The sequence below is a fragment of the Spinacia oleracea genome, chromosome 5, assembly GCF_020520425.1.
Source record: "Spinacia oleracea cultivar Varoflay chromosome 5, BTI_SOV_V1, whole genome shotgun sequence".
NCBI lineage: Eukaryota > Viridiplantae > Streptophyta > Magnoliopsida > Caryophyllales > Amaranthaceae > Spinacia > Spinacia oleracea.
In genome coordinates, this window is record NC_079491.1 from 47,752,724 (window position 1) to 47,767,673 (window position 14,950).

A 14,950-nucleotide genomic window follows, 5' to 3' on the forward strand; every position below is an offset into this window, starting at 1 on the left:
TATGTAGTTTTGATGAACCTCTACTATATTGCAGATAATGGAAGTTTCATTGAGGAAGATTTTTCAGATGAAAATGTGTCGCACGTCCAGGTTTTGCTCGCCTTTTTTGGTCCTAATGTTTTATGTTTTGTTGGATCTTTATATATGTTGTTCCGTGAAAAAAAAAAAAAAAAATATTTATTAGGTGTTGCCGTGAGTTTAGTTACCTAAGTCATCTTATGTTACAACAAATGGGTCTTGCATTTAATAGTACACGCATGGATTATGATCATTTTTTTTACAAAATATTTAACTAAATATCCCCAAACTACTGCATAATTATAAATTTTTTGAATATGCTTATTTAAATTTATTCATCTAATATGCATATTATATATGTGCAATATGCTAATTTGACCGACATATCGAGTGAATATATTTTCTTAACGTACAATATTATCAAAAAGTATTTAGCAAAGTTATTATTACATGGTATCTATTATTGCTATAATTTATAAACTAATATTTTTTGCATACATAGATAGTTTTTAAAAGGGTAGAGAATAAAAAAATAAAAAAAAATTTATTTTAGGGATATGTTTTAGGCGGGAAATTTTTACATCAGGAAGTGACATGTGTCATTTGTGATGTCTGTTTTAGTATAAAGTAATAGATCCCACTTGTATGGACCAGGTCCACGCTATTATTAGTGTGGATCATGATATTTTAGGTATTTTACAGCATTTAAAGATAACATGGACTAGTAATGTTCACGTGATCCAAAAACGGGCGGCCCATATAGTAAATCTTACGTTGATATAGTTGTACTTGTATGTAATAAAGTTATTTTAACAATATAATTATTAATATATGTGATATAGTTACTGCAAAGATCATATAGTAACTCTTAAGTTGATATAGTTGTACTTATATGTAATATAATTACTCTAATAGTCATACAATAACTTTTGGATGCCATTTTTATAAGAATCCGATTACTTAATTATGTATACGCAAAGATATTGACGGTTATATATCATATAGTAAATATTTCTATCGTATAGAAATAGTTACTCTTTTATATCATATAGTAACTATTTCTATTTTATAAAAAAGAGCAACTATATAAAAAATAAGAGTAATTATATATTCTTTCTTGCAGACAGAAAGAGTAAATTATAGAAGCTATATGTTCAATAAAGTAATTATATTTTCAGAATAGTAAATATGAAAATAATAATATAGCCATTTCAATAAGAATAACTATTCAATCCAAATAGTAACTATATCATATAAACAAGTAATTTTAACTATAGAATAATTTCTATATTATAAAATAAACAATAAGATATAGATGCTTTAGAGGTCAAATAATTAATGAAATAAAAAAGAGTAATTATATCAAAAGTAAGAGTAATTATAACTCTTGTACAGTAATTAAGAAAAACACTAACTGCATGGTTAGTTGTTTTTAGGTAAGACATTTTAATTATTTGCATCTTAATAAACCACATTAGACTCAAATATTTTAGAACTAAAAAATATTGATCGCCACTTCCTTGTCCCTTCCTTCCACGTCCGCGTCCTCTCCTTCCTCCACCACATCCTTGGTTTTCATTGTTGTCAGAATTTTCTTCTTCTTCTCCTGCTTTTGTTTTCCTTGCAGAAGTTATTCTTTGCACGACTTCAATTCTGGATGCATCATCTTTGTATTTCAGAATCAATAATATATAAACTAAGTTAATAATTTAACATTTAAATATGAAAAAATAACATAGTAATTATGTAAAACATATAGTTTCTATTATGCATCATATAGTAACTCTTAGAATTAATGATGGTAAGATACTCGCAGAATTGAAGATATAGTTATTCTTATGACATATAGTTATTGTCATAATAATATAGTCACTCTTGTTACTAATAACCTAGAGTACAAAAAAAGAACATAAAAAGAACATAATGATAACATAGTAACTATTAAAAACATATAGTTACTATTATACATGATATAGTATCTCTTAATATTAATGATATTCATATACTAGCAGAGTTGCAGATACAGTTATTGTTATGATCATATAGTTATTGTGATCATAACATAATAACTCTTATTGCTAATAACATAGAGGACAACAAAGAACATTAAAAGAACATTATAATATACACAATAATTATACCAAACATATACTTACTATTATACAAGATATGGTACCTATAAATATTATTGATGGTCATTTAGTAACAGAGTTGGAGACATAGTTGGTGTGATAATAATATAGTAACTCTATCCATAATATAGTAACTCTATCACTAAAAATATAGAATAACATCAAAAACATGCACGGAACATAATAAACTAATATAGTAATTATTTCAAACATATAGTAATTTAGCAACTGGAGAATTTGTAGGCCCATTCCTTTTTCCGAATTCTTACATCGATTTGTAGAAGAGCACAAACCCTGGATTATAGTCACATAATCATGAAATTTATAGTCACATATAGTCAATAAATCATTATAACATACAATAAACAAATGTTATAGTTAACACCAAAAAAAAAACAAAAAACAAATGTTATAGTTAAAATCGCATAGAAACTTCAAAAATTCCATAGTACCGCTTTAAACCATAAAGTTACTGTATAACTCATATAGTTACTTTTCTCCAAAACAACAATTTTAAATAAAATTAGACTTATAATACTTTAAAAAAACAACGAACCGAGATGTGATCTCTCAAATTTATTGCGATGATTTGTAGACGAGTGCAAATTTTTCGATTCGGTTTGGGTAACGACGAACCTCCTTCTTAATCTACTACTTACTACATTTTTTTCCTCATCTAATAGATCCAATTATGAGAATTATAAGATAATTACGTAGAAAATCGAACAAAATTGAACAAACCCTAGAATTTTGGGCATAAATCTGAAAAGCATAGAGAGAAAATAAAGAGAGAAATGAACAAAATGCAGATCTGAAAATTTTGAAAAATAAAAAATTCAAAACGTATATAAAGGGGGATAGACACAAATCACATAGAAAACTCTACAAAACGTATAGTAGCTCTTTAAAACACATAGTTACTGTAATACACATATAGTTACTATTAAAATCACAAAATAACTGTCATGTGACAGTTACACATGTTGCCCAACCAAATTACTCCATTGCCCTGATCCACGCTAAGTTAACGTGGACTAGGTTTATATTAGTGTAAAACCCACAATTTACGTCCAAGAATCAATCATATTCCTCTTGAATAATTTTTATCTAATACCAAAAAACTACAAATGACATTAACATTTTATACAAATAAAACAACTCAATTTTTTTTAAATATGAATACAAATGTTTAATTTGTTTTATTTCTAACTATTCTTATATGAACGTTATACATGCGAAAATATATAAGAAAGCAAAATGACGTTATGTAAAAAAAAATTATTGGTAGGGTTTATCTAAAGAAAAATTAGACATCAAAATAATTGGGGATTGATTTTTATTATGTTTGTTTGATGGAATTTTGTTTAAAAACATAACTAAAATATAATTTGTTTGTGACAATATCAAAATATGGCATATAAAGTACTCCAATGGTAAGGAAAAACTAACTTACGGAAAATAATATTAAATTTAAAATAAATATATTTGTAGTTATTTAATATGAAATTGTCGATTGACTCCAAAATAACTTCTTCCAAATTTGGTTCATATTAATTTTATATTTGATTATCGGTTAATATTTGGTAGTAGTATTCATTTCTCTTTTTAATCGTACAAGATTTAACATATTTTTTCAACTTTAAAAAAGTTGTTATGTAATAAGGAGTTCATTTTTTTCGTATATTTACCTATTCGAAATTGAATGACATAATTAAAATATTTGATATGTCAATGACATATTGATTTAAATTCCTTTTTTTTATTATTGACTTTTTCCGATTGAGATTAAGTGTTTGTTTGATTGATTGATTGATTTTTTTCATTTTTTCATTTTTTTATTTTATTGTATAACTAGATTTTAGCCCGTGCGATGCACGGATTCTATTAAATTGTTATGTTTAAATAAAAATCCTATGTATATACCAATTATATATATCAGATTAGATTAGTTTTTGATTTTGCATTTAATTTCATTTTAGATTTTTTTTTAATTATTAGAGTGTTTGTTTTTGGATGAAATTGTATATGCGTAATATTAAAATTTAATTAATAAAAATATCAACGTGACATTAATTATTTATCTACATGGCACTCTACTTTTTTTTCAATTCAAAATTAATTTTGAAATATTACTTTTTATTGGCAGAAACCATTAGATTTCCTACGTGGCGCTCTAATATTGGATTAATGTTTGATTTTAAATTGAGTCTTATTTATTTTATTTTAGATTAGTGTTTGATTTTGGAAGAATTTTATTTTGATTTATTTTTTAATTATTAGAGTGTTTGATTTTAGATGGAGTTGTATATATTAGTAATTAAGTAATTAAAATATCTATGTGGCACCTAATTAATTATCTACGTGGCAATTGATTTTTTTAATTCAAAAATAAATTAGAAATCTTATTTTTCATTGGCCGAAAACATTAGTAATCCTATGTGACAATCTAATAATTCAGCAAATATGCCTCCTTTATATATATAATATTATATTAGATTAGTTTTTGATTTTGCATTGAATTTCATTTTAGATTTTTTTTTAAATTATGAGAGTGTTTGTTTTTGTATGAAATTGTATATGCGTAATATAAATAAATCATTAATAAAAATATCTACGTGGCACTTAATTATTTATCTACGTGGAACTCGACTTTTTTAATTCAAAATTAAGTTTGAAATCTTATTTTTCATTGGCCAAAACCATTAGATTTCTCACGTGGCGCTCTAATATTGGACTAATGTTTGATTTTAAATTGAATTTTATTTATTTTATTTTAGATTAGTATTTGATTTTGGATGAATTTTATTTTAGATTTTTTTTTTAATAATATTAGAGTGTTTGATTTTAGATGGAGTTGTATATATTAGTAATTAATTAATTAATTAAAATATCTACGTGGCACCTAATTATTATCTACGTGGCAATCAATTTTTTTAATTCAAAAATAAATTAGAAATCTTATTTTTTTATTGGCCGAAATCATTAGTAATCCTAGGTGGCGCTCTAATATTTCAGCAAATATGCCTCCTTTATATATATATATATATATATATATATATATATATATTAGATAAAATATCTACGTGGCACCTAATTATTATCTACGTGGCAATCAATTTTTTTAATTCAAAAATAAATTAGAAATCTTATTTTTTATTGGCCGAAATCATTAGTAATCCTAGGTGGCGCTCTAATATTTCAGCAAATATGCCTCCTTTATATATATAGTTTGTAAGTAGTAGAGGCATTTCAGACTATTACATAGGGAGACACTAAAAGGTCATTAAGATAATGAACTCAGGAGTTTCCTTATAGAATTGAGATATGCGAATACAAAGTTTGAGTTGTTTATTTTTACCATGTTAATTTTATTTACTTTGGTATTACGTTGTTGTACTATGTTTTCAAAATAGAGATTATATGAAATTTTATTAGAAAAACCTTTGCGAATTTTCTTACCTATTACATATAGTTTGAGGTAATTAGATTTAATAACACAATTTGACATTTAAATTTACTTTTGCACATATCGTGTGTATATAAGACTAGTGTGATGTAATTGAATCTTGTATATTGATCGGTATAGCTTTTACCCAAAAAAAACCCACTAATACCTGTCAAAAGTCACTTCCTAATATACTAAGGTAGAAATAAAAATGGAGGAAGTATCGAGGTAATATTGAAAGATAAACGTCTTGACTTAGAATTCACCTTATTTTCACTTATTTTAGAAAAAAAATAAGTTCATATGAGTTCAGATAAGTTTAGGAAAAAGAAGCGTTACTCAAGTATAATTTATAACTAAAATAAATTTTGGTAGGTTCTAATAATTTCAGATAATATAAATTCATACTCCCTCCGTCTCACATTACTCGTTACACTTACCTTTGCATAAATTTTTAGGTGATAAGTGATTGTTTGATTATCAATTGTTATTTTATTGAAAAAGTAGATGTGATAAGAGTTAGTGGGTATTTTTTTAATGAAACCAAACTTTTTTTAGTGGTAAGAGAGAGACAATATAATAATTGTAGGGTTATTCCAAATTTAAAAGTGTAACAAATAATCTAGGACGGACGAAAAAGAAAAGTGTAACAAGTAATGGACGGAGGAAAAATGAAAGTGTAACAAGATAAGTCTAGGAGAAAAAATTATTAGAATAGTGAGCACCTATTTCTTCTTGTTTACCAGATTCGTGAACGATTTTAGTTTTACACATCATATCGAGAAAATCTAGTTGGATTTTATTTTTAATAAAAAATATTATTATTCTCTAATTTTATCAGCTTAATTAACATTATATTGTTTATAACTTTCCCAAAAGAAACATTGTTTCAAATTTCCCAAAAAAAAATTTCAAATTTATCTTTACAGCCTACTTCAATAAATAAATAAATTAGACACCTCTTAGAAATGCATATAGTCCTTGCATATCTTTATTCTTCTTTATTTTATAAGGAAACTCATGAGATCATTATCGTAAATGAACTTTAGGTCCCTTATAAAATATATGAAAGTACCATCCGTAACTTCACAATGGAAAACCAAATAATTTCTAACCTTTATTATTCACAACGTGACAAAAAAGTCAGCATATAGTATTTTTATTTATACAGCAAACATGAATTAAAGTAGATAACAAGTCCAAAAGTTTGGAAATCGCTCAATCAACCCTATAATCTCTCATCGAAATTGAGGAAAGCAATAAAATTTATTAATACTAGATTAGATTCCGTGCACGCACGGATTTTTATATATTTTTTTCACAAAATATTTAACTGAATATCTCCCAAAAGTACTGCATAGTTATAACATTTTTAACATACTCGTCTAAATTTATTCATCTAATATGCATATTTAAAATGTTAATAAAACAATGTGACCAAAATATTGAGTGATATATGTTTCATTATTAATATAGCGATTTGACTAAAATATTACAAATTTAGAATAATTATTATTACTTCGTATCTATTATTTCCATAATTTATAAACTAAAATTTGTTTCCATATACATAAATAGTTATAAAAAAAGGTGGAGAATAAAAATAAAATAAAACAAATACTCTTTTTTGGAAAAGTGGTTTTTGGCGGGAAAAAATCACACCAGGAATTGACACGTGTCATTCCTGGTGTCTCTTTTAGTATATAGTAATAGATAGATAAGAGTATCTATAAGAGCCCGTTAGGGGCTAACTTAGTTTTTATTTCCTTACTGGATTAGATCCCGTGCACGCACGGATTTTGATTATTTTTTTCCACAAAATATTTAACTGAATATCTCTCCAACTACTGCATGGTTATAACATTTTTAACATACTCGTTTAAATTTATTCATCTAATATGCATATTTAAAATGCTAAGATGGGAATTTGACCAAAATATTGAGTGATATATTTTCCATTATTAATATAGCGATTTGATTAAAATATTACCAATTTAGAATAATTATAATTACGTCGTATCTATTATTACCATAATTTATAAAGTAAATTTTGTTTCCTTACATAAATAGTTTATTAAAAAAGTTAGAGAATAAAAATAAAATAAAAAAGATACATTTTTTTGGGAAAGTGATTTTTGGCGGGAAAAAATCGCACCAGGAATTGACACGTGTCATTCCTGGTGTCTCTTTTAGTATATAGTAATAGATAGATAGATAATTTAAAAGACAAAAAAAACCAAATAATATTACGATTTATTACAATTGACAAAATCCTTTTTCTATATAAAAAACTAAAATTGCTCAAGTTACTTTTGCCATTCAATTTATTGTAACCGTAATATGAGTATGTGGATAGACAAAAAAAAAAAGAGGATAGACGTATTAAATTATATTTTTAATATATATATTTTTATTAAGAAAAAATTGGTTTGAATGATTTGGGGATTGACGTTAATAAGAATATGGTTATTAAAAATATATATATATTGTTGATAAAAGTGTATTATATTGTTTCAATATTTAGGTGTTTTTAAATGTAGATGATTTCTATTTTTTCTTTATTGGACTTTGTGAATAATGTGTTGATTAGTTGTAATAAATCATTTATATTGTTTACTGAATCTCACACGCATCGTGTGCATATAAAACTAGTGGAATACATATTTAAGCGTGTTAACTAGTATTATGTCTGTTTTCCTGAATTCTACTAATTCCACAAAAAAAACATTATGTATGTTACCTTGTTATTTTACCAATACTTCTATAATAGAGTGTAATCCTCTTTGTAAAAAAAACCTTGTTGGAACACTATGCAGGAGACAGACACAATGGAATTTGTAGTGGAAGAAAATATGGAATTAGAAGAACAAACTGAAGGAACTCTACCACGGAGGATGATGGCCGACTATCCGGGTACAGGACCAAACCCAAAACATAGTCCCGGTGGCCGGTGGTAGAAACCCATACCCGGTGGTATGAAAATGTGAACAAGGTGTCATGTCCTACTGAGTAGAGAGTGAAAATTATGGAATGATTTACTGAAAACCTAACTACATAATTAAATTTTCTATTGTGTTTATATAAATATTAGGCAAATTTGTCAAAAAAACTTATCATGTTTCTCATCTATATAATATACTAAAAGAGAGGAAATCAATGTGGTGATGACAAATGTCACTCATAGATTCGCCTCTCTTAAATATTAAAAAAAAAATGTCAAAGATATAATTATTTCAAAGATCTAATACGTCAAATATCTAATTATTAGTTACACTAAATATGTCAAAGAATATTTAAATAATAAAACATTATATTCTATGTATATGCTGATATCATATGTTTACACAATTAGGAATTCTAACAAAGCTATAAAAAAAACTAAATACTCCGTAATTACTTTATAGATTACAAAATATATTGAGTTATATTTATATCGGTTCTATATATGTAAATGCTACATTATAATTGATGATGGAAAAAGTTTGGATTTTAGATTGGGTGGACGACAAATATAAACGTAGATGATTAAATAATGTTGACTAAGGCCCCGTTTAGTTTACTTTATTTCTCATGATCTGATCTGAATTTATTTTTTCCGATCTGATCTGATCTGAATTTATTTAATGTTGTACATATATAAGGGATGTTTGGTGTATATACACTACATAATTAAGAGATTTCCTTCCTTATTACTCACTAAACATCAAGGAAAAAGTGCATAAGCAATCTATATATCTATATAATATACTAAAAGAGAGGAAATAAATGTGGTGATGACAAATGTCACTCATTGATTCGCTTCTCTTATAATATTAAAAAAAACTATTAAAAATAAATATGTCAAATATCTAATTATTTCAAATATCTAATACGTCAAATATCTAATTATGTAATAAGTTATTAGTTACACTAAATATGTCAAAGAATATTTAAATAATAAAACATTCTATGTATATGCTGATATCATATGTTTACACAATTAGGAATTCTAACAAAGCTATAAAAAAAACTAAATACTCCGTAATTACTTTATAGATTACAAAATATATTGAGTTATATTTATATCGGTTCTATATATGTAAATGCTACATTATAATTGATGATGGAACAAGTTTGGATTTTAGATTGGGTGGACGACAAATATAAACGTAGATGATTAAATAATGTTGACTAAGGCCCCGTTTAGTTTACTTTATTTCTCATGATCTGATCTGAATTTATTTTTTCCGATCTGATCTGATCTGAATTTATTTAATGTTGTACATATATAAGGGATGTTTGGTGTATATACACTACATAATTAAGAGATTTCCTTCCTTATTACTCACTAAACATCAAGGAAAAAGTGCATAAGCAATCTATATATCTATATAATATACTAAAAGAGAGGAAATAAATGTGGTGATGACAAATGTCGCTCATTGATTCGCTTCTCTTATAATATTAAAAAAAACTATTAAAAATAAATATTTCAAATATCTAATTATTTCAAATATCTAATACGTCAAATATCTAATTATGTAATAAGTTATTAGTTACACTAAATATGTCAAAGAATATTTAAATAATAAAACATTCTATGTATATGCTGATATCATATGTTTACACAATTAGGAATTCTAACAAAGCTATAAAAAAAACTAAATACGGAGTAATTACTTTATAGATTACAAAATATATTGAGTTATATTTATATCGGTTCTATATATGTAAATGCTACATTATAATTGATGATGGAACAAGTTTGGATTTTAGATTGGGTGGACGACAAATATAAACGTAGATGATTAAATAATGTTGACTAAGACCCCGTTTAGTTCACTTTATTTCTCATGATCTAATCTGAATTTATTTTTTCTGATCCGATCTCATCTAATATGTGAATTTATCTGATTTTTCATAATTAAGATCTATATCTATATATACTCTATTAAAACACATGACGCTCGATGTAAAGCTTACACGTGTCACTATCAAGTGTTTATAATTTACATATATATCAAATAATTCTTTAAGGTAATCAATATCTTTTACAAATCCATGTTTTCATATGCGGAATATTTGGAAGCATATAATAATTCTATTACTTTGTCATAATTAACAAAAGTTTCCTAATATAATGATCTACGGAGTATTATTTTGTTAACCTTAAGTAATTATAATTTCAAACAAGTTTAAAATGACCAAATATAAATAAGAATGTATAATATCTTGTACGTAATATAAAATTTTAAAAAATAGATTCGTCTTAAGAAATACAACTATTAAATGTGATATTATACAACATTGAATAATTATACATAGCTTACAAGAACAAGAAAAATATAATGTAACTTATATATTACGAAGTATAGAGTATTTAACTACATACTACGTATTAAACAAGCAAGTTGATGCATTCACAACTAATACATCGTGCTCTCATTTTTTTTTTCAAAAGTACGTCATAATTTTTGAAAATAATAATAATAAAAAAAATATGGATACTACTTCGTATTCTATATCTTATAATATTATAACATTACTTAAATAATGCATTAAGATTCTATGAATAATATACTAATTTCTAAAAATCGTCTCATTTCTATAAACTATTGATTATGATGTATACCAAATAATATATAGTAATAAACACTTCATGAAAAATATCTTTTGAAATTTCTAAATAAAAAGTAAATTTTCTATATATTCTTTTAAAAAAATCAATTTCAAAAGTAACATATGAGTATGGTAATAAAAAATAAAAAACATTTTAACATTACAAGAAAAATTGATAGCATTTTGAACATATTTAAATATTCAGTTCTACAAATAATAATACTGGTGAAATTAAAACATTTAACATTACTAAAATACAGAGTATACTTATAACATTACCGAATTATCTATAAAACGAAATATATCTTATCGAGTATATAAAATTGGTACGTGCTTCCTCAAACTATGAAAAATATGACCAAAATCAAATTCTACAATTGGTAGACTATGGTTATATATAGTCATATATGATATATGCATTATAGTCATGAAGTCCAATTTAGTTTGAGATGTTAGTATTTTTGGAAATGGACACAATTGTATAATTACTTCTATTTTTTCATCTACTATAACCTAGGGTCCATACTCACTCTCACTCAATGGAATAAAAAATATCTATCTTTCTTTCTACCTACCTTCACAATATAAAATATTGAGAACCACATTTCAACAATTATAGTAAAATTATGTGTCATGATATGTGAACGCTTTAAATTGGGATGGATGGAATAGTTTAAGAATTATTTTTAAATAACGAATTAATATCAATAAATATATGCTAAAAAAATATAAGGATTAGTATAGAATTAAAAGGTGGTGTTTAAGATGAATCATGGACTATATTTGATATAAAATTACTTAAATAACACTCTCCGCATTAAGGCTTTGTTAAGTTATTGTTAATAATATTTTTTAACTGTAGAATAATAGATTAATGTCACGAATGCAATATCATTTATGTATAAAATTTTGTACGAAATTAACTTTTTGAACGTAAATCGTGCGTCTCGCCTCGGTGGATTATAGGGATAAAAATGTATATGTCAAGCGATGATGGATTTTAGGGGGTACTGCGTTCTATTCACCTGATTTTCACTTATTTTTTATGAACTTATCTTATCTGAACTTACCTAAACTTATTAGAACTTATCACAACTTATTTTAGTTATAAATTCTACTTAGTCAACCCTTATTTTTCCAAAACATATCTTATTTGAAATTATATGAACTTATGTGAACTTATCTGGACTTATTTTTGAAATAAGGTGAACAAAACAAAGCCTTAGTCTGGAACCGCCTGCCTATGTTATCTTTCATCTTATTAATTATGAATATATCTACATCTTTTCACTACTAACTTGCATATTATATATTCTGTTTATTTACTCAATAACTCGAATCAGACAACCGGATTAAATAAGAGAAAAGAACAGTGTTTTAAAATTCAAAACTCTCCTACCAAACAAAATAAATTTGCTTGATTTAGGGGTGAGTTTGAGTCGGGTGTGGATATCTGGATGGTGAAGGAGCGGGGATGACTTTTGTTTAGTACCCCGCTAGGCAGTGGTTGGGGTTGGGATGGGAATGAGTTCCATATACTATCGTTGGGTAGTGAGGATGGAGATGACATTTTAAAGCTGGCATGGAAATGGAGGGACCATCTTCCACATGCTCCCCACTTCGGAGTAATCCTTACCTGAATAAAGTAGATGGTGTATGTAGGTGTTAATTGATCGGATAATTGGTAGATGGTATATCCAGTATTAGATGGTAAGATTATCAAAGTAAAGGTAAGTGAAAATACTTTATGTTTGACATGGTGATGAACGGGGTTCAAAATAATCTTTGTATGGAATAGGAGGGTCTCCCACAAAATTTCGTCAAATGTGATAGATTTGGTTTTAATTAGAAGAATATCTATAAGATTTATTTAGAAGACAATTGTATATAATTATAGTTTAGATTTCATGCAAAATTAATATTTAGATCATAAACTGTGCATCGCACGGGTACTATACTAGTTTGTAAGCTAAACGAACAACCTTACTGTTTTGTTTTTGTCAAATAATATGTATCTAGTAGTACCTTATAATTTAATAAATTTTTAAAAATTGTACCTTTAATATACTGTTGGATATAAATTTAAAAATTTATTTGGCCCGTGCATTTTACTCCTGGTCAGGATCCGTGGATCCCGACCCATTTTACAAAATATACTATGCAATTTTTATTTTATTTTTTGTAAAAAGTAGCATAAAAATAATATTTTTGAAGGAAAAAAAATATATATGTGGAACCAAATCCTATCCGCGGATCCGTTCGAATCTGGATCTAAATCCAAAATTTTTGAACCGCGGATCCGGATCTGGATCCATGTGTGAAAAACAGATCTGGATCTGAATCCAGTAAGATCTAGTCCATATCCTACATGTTGCCATCCCTAGGTGCGATATACAATTGATATACTGCAAAGGTGGGTGACCACGCTTACTATTTTTGGAAAAACCATTTGTCCCATATTAAAGGAAAAAGGATGGAGTTTGTTAGAATGATTATATATAGAGGATTGTAAGGTTTTATGGAACGTCTCATACTTTCGGGGAAGTGATATGAATTAACATCTCACATTTTGGAGATACAAAAAAGAATAGAATCGATAACTTGTACTTTTAGAGATGCCAAGATGGATGAATAAATAATGGATGATTAATGTCTCTCACTTTTGGAGCCACAATGTGAAGCTTGGTGAAATGAGATACTCAATTGAGTTGTGTGATTGGGGATGATGATTTGGTTAAACTTAAGAAGGTTAAGAGTATGGATGAAAGTTATGAAGATTTGTGGAGCCATAATGATGAAATGACTCGTGATAGATGGTCGGCCAATGATGCGGGTGCAAGCCCAAAAATCTAGCTCTAAAGGGTAAAGGTAAAGAGGAGATAAGCATTGAAAATTAGAAATCCATGATTTTTGGGATCGCCTTTTGGTGGACCAGAAGCCTTTTTATGACTTTTGCTTTTGATTAGTCGTCATAGTTGGTGAACCACTTGTAAATGTGTAGGGGGTTGTTTTTCCCGCATCGTGGTTTTGTTTTCCCCTACGGGTTTTGAGATTTTGAATTTCGAAGGAGTAGCCACCAAACAATATTTAAGGGTCCGGTTTGGAAAGACCACAATTGACTCTTGTGGATAAGACATTGAATCTTAGAAACCGAATGGGTGAGATTCGGGCACGGGAACGACCCGCTTATTTGGCGAGCTTTAAAATTACATTCGAATGCAAGACAAGGATTATTTTCGACAAATCCTAATCATGACACTAAGTTGGTTGGAGCATGCATTTTAGAACATAGAAATTGCTACTTGTATGTGGTCACTTTGCTTAAAGTTTATTAAGGGAACCTAAGGCCGGTTTGTCCAAGAATTATCTTTGTTAAGCGTGATGTAACCTTTTGTATGTTGTTGAATTTAGCATTTGAGGTGATGAAAGAAATAAACATGTAAAGCATCATCACAAGAAATAAAGGAATTATTGAAATGCGTACAAATTCAAAACCACATCACCTTAAAAAAAATGTGAGTAAAGAGTGCGGAATTGAAATAGCAAGCATATAGAATAAAGGTGCGATATTGAAAGTGCGTTATTGAAATGCGGTATTGAAATTGCGGTATTGAAAGTGTGATATTGAAATTGCGGTAGTGAAAGTGCGATATTGAAATGACGATATTGAAAGTGCGATATTGAAATGACGGTATTGAAATTGTATTATTGTACTTGAGATCCGAACACCAAACAACTTCTTAATAATAAGTGTACC